Consider the following 14,371-nt stretch of genomic DNA (forward strand, 5'->3'; position numbering starts at 1 on the left):
GACCACCTTTGGTGGGAAGGTAACAGCGTTCCGTGAGCCTTCGGCGTTTAGTCATGCCGGCCACTTGACCACGGAGACGTCTTCAGACACCGCTGGCTCTTTAGCTTTGAAACGGAGATGAGCACCGCCCCCTAGAGTCGGGAATGACTAGCACATATGTGCTAGGGGGAACCTTTACCTTTTAAGATTGCAAACTCCAAAACCTTAAAAAAAAACACCATTCCATCCCAAAGAAAGCAAACAGACGGGCGCATTCAAAAAGAACGAAAGAAACCAAATATTTTCAAAAGAAAGCAACTGTAAGGCCATCCTCTGTTCACCAACGATGCGGCAAGTTCTGGCTGTGAGACTTCTGATGGGCCAACTAACCAGTTTTGAAACAGTCGTGGAGAGTTTCAAGCTGAGAAATTCACGCACCGGTTTTGGAGGGAAGGATGCATCAGACCAGATCAAGCCACCATTAATGAATAATCAAGACAAAAACCCGGATAATGGAATAATATTTGTGCCTAGCGGGTTAGGTCACCAAGGTCAAACGTTTTCACTCCAGCAGAGCCGGGCTTAAAAGCTTTTGCACCGTTTCCTAAAAAGTCAACAAACCAGGATTCAGATGGATGAGTGCAGATAAGGCATTCCGAACGGCAATCAATCACTCCAGTGCAAACACGCGCCATGCAAGGCGCACATCTAATAGCTCTTAGTCAATATAGTCTATTTAAACGAGGGTTTTGTGGGTGGGAGGGGGGAACCCAGCCCCATTTCCATCTGTTCATCCACAGGGCTCTTTTTAAAAAAATAAAATGAAATCATGTAGAAAGAAAGGAAGCCGCTCAAAGTCTCCCGGGGTACAAAATCACGAGCTTCCATAGAGATATAACTGCTCTGGATCAACATTGCAAGGGAGTCCTCGTCTTACGACCGCAATGGAGCCCAACATTTCTGTCGCAAAGCGAGACGGCGTGGGTTTCACCCCATTTTGCAACTTTAAACACATGGCTGTTAGACTTATATACCGCTTCATAGGGCTTTCAGCCCTCTCTAAGCGGTTTACAGAGTCAGCATATTGCCCCCAACAACAATCCGGGTCCTCATTTTACCCACCTCGGAAGGATGGAAGGCTGAGTCAACCTTGAGCCGGTGAGATTTGAACAGCCGAACTGCAGAACTGCAGTCAGCTGAAGTAGCCTGCAGTGCTGCATTTAACCACTGCGCCACCTCGGCTCTTTATATGGCAATTGTGTGACCTCCCCATTTCCCCCTCCAGGCATGCACAACCATCATAAATGTGTGTCATAAATGTGTGCCAAGCCCCCCCCCAATTCTGATCATGTGACCGACCCAGGCATGTTGCAATGAAGTGTGAGGTGTAGGTCACGTTTTTAGCGCCACCGTAAAGTCAAATGGTCGCTAAACAAGTGGTCATAAATCCAGGACTGCCTAGATTTTCACCACTGCTGTTTCTCCAGTGCCCAACTTTTCAGCAAGAAATAAAATGCATGTCTTCTGGATCTCTTCCTTCCGAGATGCTCGCCATCCATTCCCTGCTGTCCTTGATTCATGCCACCCACACCGGACAGGAACCCCACCCCACCCCTTAGCCCCCCTCCCCAGAATGCCTAAGCCCCAGGCGGCTAGTTTTGATTACAGAGTTCTGCAAAGCTATGGTCGAAAATCCCTTCGTTCACTTACACTCTCCTCTGCTTTTCTTTTCTTTTTTAAAAAAATATATCTTAAAATATATGTTTTCAGTCCAGCTTTCAGCAGTTAATTTTCCAAGCAGCCTTGATCATTGATTAGTATTTTCCTTTTCCTGCTAATCCCATGGCTCTTTAATCTCCACCGGATCTTCTCGATTTAAAGGGGCTTGGGAGAGCCCAACGTTTTTAGCTGACTGATGGATTTCACATTTTATTTTCACATAAATGAATGTAAAACAAATAGTAACAAATAGTAAAATAAATCCTCCGACCACCTTTTAAGAAACCCCGATCTACTTTGTTCAGATACAGTCAGCAAAGCTGGGCTGTATACATTCGAATCTTTAAAGCCACTTAATCCAGAAACGCAAACCTTGGAAACCTCAGGGTTCCAAATAGCGTCCAAAATTAAATCAGAGTCCGTGGCAAAGGATTCTTCAAAGTTCCAATTTATTAAAAGATGTGCCAACATGGCTCTTTTATTAAAATTTGAAAGCTTCCAGGTTTTCCCACCTAGTTGAAAGTTCAAGATCTTGCCCCCGCACCCACAAATCCATCCCATGGTCCAATCTCCCACTGCCATGAAGGCAGAGTTCACCCATCCAGTACCGGTCAGGTGCAGAGACAAAGGATGACCTTGACTTTCTAAGAAGAATGTGATTATGGCTACATATCACTCAACTCCTTATAATCCCCACTCCCATTTTCCCACAATAGAAAAGGAATGGTAGAAAGTGTGGCAAGCCTGAAGTTCAAAAAAGAAAAGATAGCTTGCAGAGCTGACAACCTTTGGATTTTAGTGTTTCAAAAATTCAGAAAATGCCTAAACTTGATTTTGTTGGGGTGTTACTGCTCCCCCCCACACCGCAATAAAAGAGAAACAACTCCTGGTGTAGGGTTTCCTGCCTAAGAAAGGGGTTTGGAGTAGAAGACCTCCAAGCTCCCTTCCAACTCTGTTATTCTATTCCTATTCCTATTCTATTCTTGTTCCTTGTTGTTATTCAATTGTGAAGTTGTCTAAATCTTCTCAATCCCATAGACCACAGCACTCCACACACACACACCCCTTCGGTCGCTCCACTGTCTCCCAAATTCCTGTTCATTGCATCAATGACATTATCTAACTATCTCATCCTCTGTCATCCTCTTCTTCTTTTGCCTTCCCTCTTTCCCAACATCACATTTTCCAGTGAGTCCCCTTTTCTCATTAGGTGGCCAAAGTATTTGAGCTGCAGCTTCAGCAGAAATCCTCATGCGTTTATTTTTTTTTTTTAAAAAAACAAAAACAGTCCAATACCGTGTGCTGCTACCCTGTTTCCCCAAAAATAAGACCGCCCCGGATAATAAGCCCATTCGGGCTTTTGAGTGCATATGCTAAAATAAGTCCTCCCTGGAAAATAAGCCCTCCTTGAAAATATGAGTCCCCTTCGGGGGAAAAGGTCAGCATATAAATATAATAAAATGAAATGAAATGAAATATTGCAACACAGCAGTGGCCATGAGGTGACCATGCTGTCCACCACCTGCACCCCACAAATAATAATAAGACCTCCCCGAGAATAAGGCCAACCGCTTATTTCAGGGGTCAAAAGAAAATAAGACCCTGTCTTATTTTCGGGGAAACAGGGTACATATTAGACAAAGGAACATCAAATAATTACAAAAATGAAAGACAAGTAAACCCAACTAGTTTATGCAGGCTAAGTGACTTCTGGAAGAGTCTATGAGGGAATGGTTGGGTATGTCTAGTCCAGTGGTTTTCCCCACCTAGTTGAAAGTTCAAGATTGTGCCCCCACACCCACAAGTCCATCACATGGGCCAATCTGCCACTGCCATTCTGGCAGCTCCCACCCATCCAGATCCAGTCAGGTGCAGAGGTGCAAAGACAAAGGATGACCTTGGCTTTCTGGAAAGAATATTGTTATGGCTACATAGCATCTCACTCCTTACAATTCTGGGAGTTGAAGTCCACAAGTCTTAAAGTTGCCAATTTTGGGAACCACTGGTCTAGTCTAATGAAAAGAAGGACTACGGGTGACATGATAGCAGGGTTTGATATTTGAAGGATACAATATTTGATATTTGAGGGGCTCCTAGAAAGAGGAAGGGGTGAATCTATTTTCCAAAGCACCCAAAAACGAGACAAGAAACAATGTTTGGAACTATAACCAAGGAGAGAAGCAATCTAGAACTAAGGAGAAGTTTCCTAATGGTGAGAGCAATCGACCGATAGAATAGCTTGCCTCCAGAAGTTGTGGCGGCTTCATCACTGGAGGTTTTAAAGAAAAGACTGGACAACCATTTAGTCTGAAATGGGGTAGGGCTGTGATGGCGAACCTATGGCACGCATGCCCAAAGTGGCATGTAGAGCCGTGTTCCTCTTCTGGGTTTCTGGTGCGCATGCGCACACAACAATCAGCTGGCCTTTGTGCATGTGGCAGTGCCAGAAACCACGGGCGGCACTAACCAGAAGACTTGCAGGCCGTTGAGCATGTGGGCGCCAGAAATCAGAAGTTCATTTTCCGGCGCATGCATGCCCCCTGGGCAGCTCCTCTTGCAGGCTGTGTTCCAGACGAGTTGCGCGCACATGTAAAGTGCTCCCTTCAACATCACTGGAACAGGGTCCCCTCTCGTGCAGGGGGTTAGACTAGAAGAAGGTGCTTTCCAACTCTATTATTCTATGAGAGGACACCCAGTCTCCAAGAATCGCACGAGAAGTGGGGTGCGCTTTTGAGAACTGTTGCTGGGTGCTGGTGAACATGGGTGTGTCATCTGAAATGTCGTAGCGCGTCACGTTTGACATGCCGCCTGCCATGGGTTTGCTACCCCTGATCTTAATCCGATTGTTTCTTGCTTTTCATTTCACTGCTCTTCTCCGAAATCTCAGATTCACATTCCCGAAATCGCTAACCGGGGCGTGTCAGCCCCGGGTCTCTTGCAAATGCTTACAAATGCATTAGAATATCTGTGCTTTCTTGCTTCTTGTAAAGAGGTTTTATTTTCGGATTCAGAAATGACACGTCTGTTTATGCCATGCACGCCTTAACGAAACTCACGTGTCAAGGGCAGCCCCGTTTCCCGGAGGTGGGTCAGGATGAGGGGAGGAGTAGAGAAATGGGCCATGAAAAATTGTAAGCTTCACACACACGCACACACCAACACACACCCCTCCCCTTAAAATCCTCAATAGGCAAAAAAAAGGCCGATGCTAATGAGATTGTGGTGTGTGTGTTTTTTTTTTTTGTGTGTGTGTGTGTGCTGTTTCTCGGCCGGAGTCAAATGCTCCACTGCTTTCTGAATAAATTGCGGGATTTAGATTTATAGCGATTCTGGTTCATTGGGACGGCTTTCTGTGGGCTTGGAGCATTTCATCAATCTCAATATGAAGAAGAATTATTTAGAAGGGCCTGCTGGTTTTCACGAACATCGATGCTCTGGATTTGTTCATAGAGAGAGCAGGGTCCCCCCCCCCCCAATAAATAAATAAATAACTACATTCAGGCCCTGGAACCTGTTAGTTAAAAAAGGGAATATGTGTGTGTGTGTGTCTGTGTGTGTCTGTGTGTGTGTTTGTGTGTGTGTGTGTGTGTGTGTATCTCAGCAACCCAGTCAAGAGGGAAAGGTATGTATGTGTGTGTGTGTGTGTGTGTGTGTGTGTGTGTGTGTTGCATTTGTGCTGATAAATAAATAATAGCAATAGCAATAGCAGTTAGACTTATATACCGCTTCATAGGGCTTTTAGCCCTCTCTAAGAGGTTTACAGAGTCAGCATATCGCCCCCACAGTCTGGGTCCTCATTTCACCTACCTCGGAAGGATGGAAGGCTGAATCAACCTTGAGCCAGTGAGATTTGAACCGCCGAACTGCAGATAACAGTCAGATGAAGTGGCCTGCAGTACTGCACCCTAACCACTGCGCCACCTCGGCTCTTGTCATAATAATAATGCAACACAAATGTAACAAAGGCAACAGTAAAAATATTGGCTTTCTGTCTGGATGGTCTCTTGTGATGAGCCGATAGACAGAGAAAGGAAGCAGTATGCTTCCTCCCATATTTGGGCATACCAGGGGTTGTAACACAATACACACACACACACACACACTTGTGTTTGTGTGTGTGTGTATGTATGTATGTATATGTACATGTACATGTATCCCAGCAACCCGGTCAAGAGGAAAAGGGTCCAGAGATAAAACAATGGATTGCATTTGAATGAACATTTTTCACCCCTTTAGATTTTCACCAGATGCACACAATCCCTCCCCCCAAAAGCTCGAGAGACATATAAGTCAGTATTTCTGAACCTCGGGGGCTTTAAGAGGGGTGGACTTCAACTCCCAGAATTCCCCAGCCAGCTGGCTAGGGAATTCTGGGAGTTGAAGTCCACCCCTCTTAAAGCCCCCGAGGTTCAGAAACACGGATGGATAAGTGCTTTGGGGAAATTAAAAAAGAGAGAAGTAAAATTCCTTTCAAAACAAACATCATTACTGCACTCCAGAAATAACATTTGTTGGCTCCGAGAGTGATAACTAACAGACTTTTGGAAAACTTGCTGATCATTCCTTCTCCATCCCTGAGAATTCACACACTCGAAAGCTCTTGCATTTTCCTTTAAATTATATCCCTCCAGCCATTGCAAGGGGACTCGAAAGGAGCTCAAACAAATGGATGAAAAGGGTGGGAAATAATAAAAATAAAATCTGAAGGGGAGGGGTGGAGAACAGGGTATTCCTGAAAATTCACTTTTTGCTATTGATTGTAATAAAAGGACCATTTTCAGTTCAAGGCCAGAAGCCCAAATAAGAACAGTATCCATTGGGGGCATTATTTTTCTCCACTATGCTAAGTTTTGTTTTAACACTAGATGATAACCCAGGGATGTCCGGGTATTTATTTATAGGGGGAAAATATCCGGACCAAATGTAATTTCTAATGTTGGATTTTCCCCCTTACCAGAGGGAGCCCCCTTGTGAAGTACTGTGAAGACGTTACCATGGCAACTCCACTGTGCTGTACAATAGAAGCCATTTTACGGCAGTACAGTAGAAGGCACTTTAAGGCACAACAGGGTGTATCGTAACAGAATGCACAGCCCGAGGGGGTGTTAGGGACCCGAAAATCAGCTGGCCGGCAGGAGGCGCGCGCGCATGCATGGAGGAGCTGAGCTGGGTGACAGCTTGCATGCCCGCAGAGAGGGCTCCGTGTGCCACCTGTAGCACGCGTGCCATAGGTTTGCCATCACGGTCCTAGAAGGAGGGAGGTTAAGCAGATCTCTCGTACTTCTTTGTGAATTGAAAGCAATTTATTTCATACCATCCCAAGGGAACATAAATTGAGACCTGAAAGAGACACCTACAATAATAAAAAAGAAAGGGAGAGAGGAGGAGAGAAAGAAAGGAAGACGGGGGAAAGAAGAAAGAGGTAAGGAGAGGAGGATGGAAGGGAGATGAAGAGAAGGAGAGAGGGTAGGAAAGGGAAGAGGAAGAGTAGGAGTAGGAGAAAGGGAAGGAATTGAATTGAATTTGAATTTATTATATTTCTATGCTGCCCTTTTCCCCAACGGGACTCAGGAAGGGGAAGGAGAGGAGGAAGGAAGGAAGAAAGTAGAGAAGGGAGGGAGAAAAGAAAGGGAAAATAAAGTGGTGTTATAACAGTTGGAAGGGGTGGTAAATAAAGCAACCTCAACCATATATTATAACCTGTTAAATGAAATAATAAATGTATAAGAATGATAAATGTAGGTCTCCTTTCTTCTTTCCTCCTCTCCTTTCCCTTTCCTTCTTCCCCTTCCTCTCCCCTACTCCTCTCTACCTCTTCCCCTTCTTACTCTCTCTCCTCCCCTTCCTATCCCCCCCATATCTTCCTCTCGTTTCCTCTTTCTTCTTTCCTTCACCTTTCCTCTCTTCTTGTCTCCTCTTCCTCTCTTCCTTTCCCCTTCTATTGTTGGGGTTGCCTGCTTTCCTCTTCCCCCGGTGTATTTTCGGGATGGTGCTTCAGCCAACCTGATTTGCTAGCTTTATGTTTGCCATTGAATGTATGCATGTAAATGTGTGTATGAGACTAAAATTTTTTTAAAAAAACCTTTTTATAATAAAAAAAAATAAAATGACTAAAATTCCAGCTACAGAAGCGAATTCAGCCCAAGAAGGAAAGTTGAACACGTCTTCTTTGGCTGACTACGTGGCTACTTCCCTGCTGTTTTCTTGGCAACAGCATCCAAGTGGTTTGCTACTGCCTCCCTCTGAAATGCTTTTTATTTCCCCACTTCCAACTTCCCAGTTTTGGCCTCCGACCTTGGAAATCTCCTGTGGGTCACCCATCGAAGAGCTAGCCAACTCCAACCTCGCTTGATGTTTTCCCAACCTCAGTGGTCTGAGTCCTGCCAGGAGAAAGTGGAACAGTCTAATGCAGGGGGTGTCCAAACTTGGGAACTTTAAGACTTATGGACTTCAACTCCCAGAATTGTAAGGAGTGAGATGCTATGTAGCCATAACAATATTCTTTCCAGAAAGCCAAGGTCATCCTTTGTCTTTGCACCTCTGCACCTGACCGGATCTGGATGGGTGGAAGCTGCCAGCATGGCAGTGGCAGATTGAACCATGTGATGGACTTGTGGGTGTGGGGGGCAAGATCTTCAACTTTCAACTAGGTGGGGAAAACCGGGAAGTTTCCAGATTCTGATTTTCCCAGATGTGCCAACATGGCTCTCTTAATAAATTGGAACTTTGAGCAATACTTTGCCTCGGACCCTGATTTACTTTTGGATGCTATTTGGATCCCTGACACACTGGTTTCAGAGAGAAACTCCTTTGTAAACTCAATGAAGCTAAATCTCTAAAGGAATCTTTGTCCAACCCGAGTTGTTTTAAGATGTATGGACTTCCAGAATTCCCTATTAATCAGCATGTTGATGCATAGCTGGCTGGGGAATTCTGGGAGTTGAAGTCCACAAGTCTTAAAGTTCCCAAGTTTGGACACCCGTGGGCGAATGGAACGGCCCTTATTAAGGCTTAAAGGGTGGTCTAATTAAAAAAAAGGGTAGGGGAAAATAAAACCTGCTGCCAAAGCCATCTTTGAAGCTGGCTGGCGTCTTTTAGGACCGAGAGGGCTGGGCCTCCATCTTCTAGACGTGCTGTTTGCATCTACGAATAATTAACTGCTGGCAACACCAGTTCCAGTTGTGGCTCTCCCTTCCCTCCGTTGGCTGGGAGATGAAAGCCACGCCGAGCTATCTCCAAAGACCAGGAAGTTTAGAAAAGAGCTGGCTGTAAATTCATTGGAGCCGCAATTCCCTTTTATTGTTATTTACTGTTGAGGCAACAGCCACTGGCTCTCACATCTGCCAGAGGGAGGGAGGGAGGGAGGGAGGGAAGCAGACTGGACTCCATGAAAAACACCAAACCCACCTTGAAGTGAGTCAAGCTGCCGGCATCCGGTTTGCGGTCCAAGCGGAGGGCTTTCCAACATTTGCAAGGGTCCCCTGGAGAAGGTGGAATTCCACGGCAAGCCACGGTTTTGTTTGTGGGCAGCCTCGTTTGCGTTGGACACTTCCCCTGGGATGCTTCCAAAGACTATAAGACCAACGCTGGAAATGGCTACACCTTTTTAACACGGAGGCCAGTTCTGCGTTTCACAGGTGACGGCCATTACATTAGCTTGCCGTGTCTGTGTCAGCCAAAGAAAGCCAATGCATTCCTGGGTGGTATAAACCGGGGCATGGAATCAAAATCACGCCAAGTATTAGTATTGGCTTTATCAAACCTTAATAAGGCCTGGAATCCAGCATCCAGTTTTGGCCGCCACGTTACAACAAAAGACGTGGAGATTTTGGAAAAAGTGCAGAGAAGAGCAAACTAGAACCACAAGGAATGTTCTTTCTGCACCAACTCAGTATTGCTACCAACCTGCCTTCCATTGGAGACCTGTATACTACACGAGTCAAAAAGAGGTCTGTAAAAATATCTACAGACCCCTCACATCCTGGACATCAATTGTTTCAACTCCTACCCTCAAAACGACGCTATAGGCCACTGCACACCAGAACAACTAGACATAAGGACAGTTTTTTCCCCGAACGCCATCACTCTGCTTAACAACTAATTCCCATAACACTGTCAAATAATTAACTAATACTATATTGCTATTATTATTCTCTTCCTTACTAGTATCTATCTCTCCCCAGTTTTGACTATAGCTATGTTGCTTGTATCTTTCAATTTATATTGTTTATATTTGTTTCTTAGTACCATTTGATAGCTTATTAGTAACCTTGTCTATCACTAAGTGTTGTATCTTTTTATTGTTGATGAATGTATTTTATTCTCCTTATGTACACTGAGAGCCTATACACCAAAGACAAATTCCTTGTATGTCCAATCACACTTGGCCAATAAAGTATTCTATTCTATTCTATTCTATTCTATTCTATTCTATTCTATTCTATTCTATTCTATTCAAGACCTGGAGACAAAAATATATGAAGAATGGTTGCAGGAATTGGATATGTGTAGCTTAATAGAGAGAAGGACGAGGCAGTGTTCCAGTATCTCAGGGGCTGCCACAAAGAAGAGGGAGTCAAGCTATTCTCCAAAGCATCTAAGGGTAGGACAAGATACAATGGATGGAAACTAATCAAGGAGAGAAGCAATCTAGAATTAAGGAGAAACTTCTTAACAGTGAGAACAATTAACTAGTCCAACAGCTTGCCTTCAAAACTTGTGAATGCTCCATCACTGGAGGTTTTTAAAGAAAAGACTGGACGGCCACTTGTCTCAAATTGTATAGGGTCTCCTGCTTGAGCAGGGGTTTAGACTAGAAGACCTTCAAGGTCCCTTTCACTCTATTCTGATTGATTGACCACACACAGGCCACCTGGACACAGCCTCCTGACTATAAAAATGACCCTTTAGGCTGAGCCCCAAGGTTGGATTCAGCTGTAAGCGTACATCAAGGATTTGAAGGAAGGAGGGAAGGAAGAAGAGAAGCAGAGAAGAAAGGAAGGAAAGGGAGGAGGAAGTGAAGGAGGGAAGGAAAGGAAGGAAGGAGGGAGGGAAGCAAGGAGGGAAGGAAGGAGAGAAGAAGAAAGGAGGGAAGGAAGGAGAGAAGGAAGGAGAGAAGGAGAGAAGAAAGGAGGGAAGGAAGGAGGGAATGAAGGAGAGAAGAAAGGGGGGAAGGAAGGAGGGAAGGAAGGTGGGAAGGAAGGAGGGAAGGAGTGAAGAAAGGAGGGAAGGAAGGAGGGAATGAAGGAAGAAGAAGTAGGATTGTTGTAAAATAATATGGGTTTATGGGATGGTAAGAAAGTAATTTCAATTATATTGTCAATTGTAGGGGAGAAAAATTGTTACAAATACTATAAAAAAAAGGATTTGAGCCCCCTTCAAATCCTGTTGCATGCTGAAGTCTCCCAGCTCGCAACTACGTGGTGATAATCCCAAGAGAGTGCCAGCAATATTATTGGGGCAGAGATATTACACTTTCTCACACCGAAAGTTGTAAATTTAGCCAGCTAACTCATTCACGCCAGCATCTGAAATCTAGTTCTCGTCTTGGTGTCCTCACACCCTCCTGTTTACTCACCGAATTCCTGCCAAGAGCAGGGAGACCTTTTGATCTGCAGGCCGTGTCTGACCTTGATTCTTCAAAGGCTTTGAAGTCCCATTGGGGGTTTCCTGCAAAATTCCTCATCCGGACGCCCAGCCCCTAAACCCCTAATTCCGTATTTCTCAACTCAGGCTGCTTGAAGATGTGTGGACTTCAACTCCCAGAATTCCCCAGCCAGCATCTTCCCATAGCCAAAGTCCACTCATTTTCAAGTAGTCAAAAACTGCTCTAACTCTAACTCCCAATTGAAAATATGAATGTATATTGTAAATTAATGGGAATTCTTTGTTCTAATCTCTGCTTTTTCTCCTTGGAGATAGGTGATATTATAATACTTTAAAGACTTTTTGTTATTTGATATATAATTATGAATTCAAGGCAATAAGGATTGTTACAAATGAAAGAATATTAATGGTAATTTGAACACATAATGCTCAATGACAGCGAAATATTCACTTATGTTTAATGCAAAACCAGTGATGTTATTTTTAATCTTAAGAATTGATGCACAAAAACTTGTAACCAAACGACATGCTTGATGAAATGGAGGAAAGTTTTTTTTTTCTTGCTCTTGTTTTGTATGTGTTGTTTTGTTTTTTAAGAAAAAGAATTATATATATATAATTCCATTCTCTGTCCTTTGGCTCGTCACAAGAGACCATCCAGACAGAAACCCAATATTTTTTTACTGTTGCCTTTTTGTTACATTTGTTATGTTTGTGCTGATAAATAAATAAAGGGAGACTAGTATAGATCTATTTCAAGCTATTTAGCTCTCATCAGCTAGCCATACCCTTGCTGGGAATCGAACCTGTGCTCTATTGCCTCTTAGTCACAACCCCTCACAAGAGACCATCCAGACAGAAACCCAAAGGACAGAGAATGGAAGTGTGCAATAGAGCACAGGTTCGATTCCCAGCAAGGGTATGGCTAGCTGATGAGAGCTAAATAGCTTGAAATAGATCTATACTAGTCTCCCTTTATTTATTTATCAGCACAAACATAACAAATGTAACAAAAAGGCAACAGTAAAAAATATTGGGTTTCTGTCTGGATGGTATCCTGCAGCTCTCTGTCAGCAAAAGTGGAGCCAAGCTTTCACTGGTTGCAGGAGTCCGTCACAGCAGACAAAGGTCCTTGGGAGCCCATTTTCGCTGGCAGAGTGCTCGGCCCCCCACAGGCACCCCTGGCACATCAAGCTGGCCACACCTATCCACACTCCTGCCCCCTCCCTCCGAGATCAAACACAACCCTGATGTGGCCCTCAATGAAATCGAGTTTGACACCCCTGTTCCACCAGAATATGTGGAACTTTCTGGTAGAGAGAAGTTCCCTCAGGATGGGCTCAAGCACGAGTTGGAAAGCTCGGAAAATTAATCCCCCGTGACCGACCCAGATCGGATCCTTGGATGTTTATCAACACCGCTGTGGCTGACACCTAAGTTATGGGAAGAAAACGAAAGCTGTGATTCCAGATGGCCGACGGACTGCGCAGCCTGCTCGGATGTGGCAACTGAAACTGGCAAGGTTGCTCCACAGTATCATAGCCTGAAGTATTTTATTCCTAAATATTCAGCAGTTGTGCTTTCCCGCCCAGCCTCCAACCTCTGGGTTTAAAACTACAGTAGATAAAGAGGCTGAAGGACTTAAGACTTGTATGCCAAGTACAGGTGGTCCTTGACTTACACCGATTCATTTAGTGAGCGTTCAAACTTACAGACAAAGTGACTTACAACCAGTCCTCATATTTACAACTGTCAAAGTATCATCATGGGATTAAAATTTGGGCTCCTGGCAACTGGCAACTGTTTATAACAGTTGTAGCTTCATCATGTGCTTAAAGTTTTGGGCAAGTTTTTATGACGGCTATAGCTTCCTGAGATCATGTGATCTTCATTTGCAAACTTCCCGGCTGGCTTAGCACAAGAAAAGTCATTGGAGGAAACCGGATTGGCTTAGCGATCGTGTGATTCACTTAACAACTGGGGCACTTCATTGAAAAACCATGGGAAGAAAGGGTCATCAAATCGGGTGTGGCTCACATAACAACTGCCTCACTTAGCAATGGGAAATTCTGATCCCAATTATTGTTGTAAATTGAGGAGTAAGGTAGGAGCCTCCTTACTAAAAATTGTTTGGGCCGATTAAATTTTCGCAGGGTTGTGGATTTTGTAAAAGAAACAAGCAAAAAATGCCACGCTGTGCAGAAATTTGTGCTGTATGAGGTAAAAGTAAAGTTTCCCTTCGGACATATGGGCTAGTCGTTCTGGACTCTAGGGGGCGGTGCTCATCTCCTTTTCAAAGCCGAAGAGCCAGCGCTGTCCGAAGATGTCGCCATGGTCATGTGGCTGGCAAGACTAAACACCAAAGACACACAGAAGGTTGTTAACTTCCTGCCAAAGGTGGTTCCTATTTTTCTACTTGCATTTTTACATGCTTTCGAACTGCTAGGTTGGCAGAAGCTGTGACAAGTAATGGGAGCTCACTCCCTTATGAGGCGCTAGGGATTCGAACTGCCAAACTTTCTGATCGACAAGCTTGGCGTCTTAGCCACTGAGCCACTGCTGTATTAAAGGGATAGGAAATAAGCACTGTCTCTAACCTTCTTCTTGCCCGAATGAAAAACCTACAATCAAGTTAGCTTTGCGAAGTTGCATTTCTGCAGAGAGTTTTTTTAGGTGACAGCTAGGAAAGAGTGAGAAACTAATAATAATAATAAAACCATATCCCTCTCAAGCTTTATTCAAAAAGTACATGAACATTTGTAAAAGCCTCATCACAACCTACACAGGAAATCTGGCTAACGTCAAAATCTGGGGAAAAAAAATGTGTTTTCATTTACGGACAATGAAATTCTCAATTGGAAGATCGCTAGGCCTAAAGGCAGAAGGAGAGAGACACACATGCATTCCTTTTTTCTTTCTTTCTTTCTTTTTTTCTGGGGATGATGTTGTTCTAAAAATTACCCAGAGCAAAAGGTAGAAAATGAAGATTTGTTTTGGAGACACGCCAAGAACCTGCCTAAGTGCTGAATCTCAACTTGACAGCAAAGTCCATGTCTGTCAAAGTTTG

General features: G+C 44.1%; 1 protein-coding gene across 2 annotated transcripts in view; it reads right to left on the reverse strand.

Annotated features, from left to right (window-relative positions):
* Positions 1-14,371, reverse strand: part of EPHB3 (EPH receptor B3) — a 155,647-nt gene that overhangs the window by 63,983 nt on the left and 77,293 nt on the right. The gene's annotated exons all lie outside the window — the stretch shown is intronic.

The sequence above is a fragment of the Thamnophis sirtalis genome, unplaced genomic scaffold (genome assembly GCF_051295495.1).
Source record: "Thamnophis sirtalis isolate CommonGarterSnake01/CBP01778 unplaced genomic scaffold, rThaSir2_p1.2 scaffold_11, whole genome shotgun sequence".
Taxonomy (NCBI): Eukaryota; Metazoa; Chordata; class Lepidosauria; order Squamata; family Natricidae; genus Thamnophis; species Thamnophis sirtalis.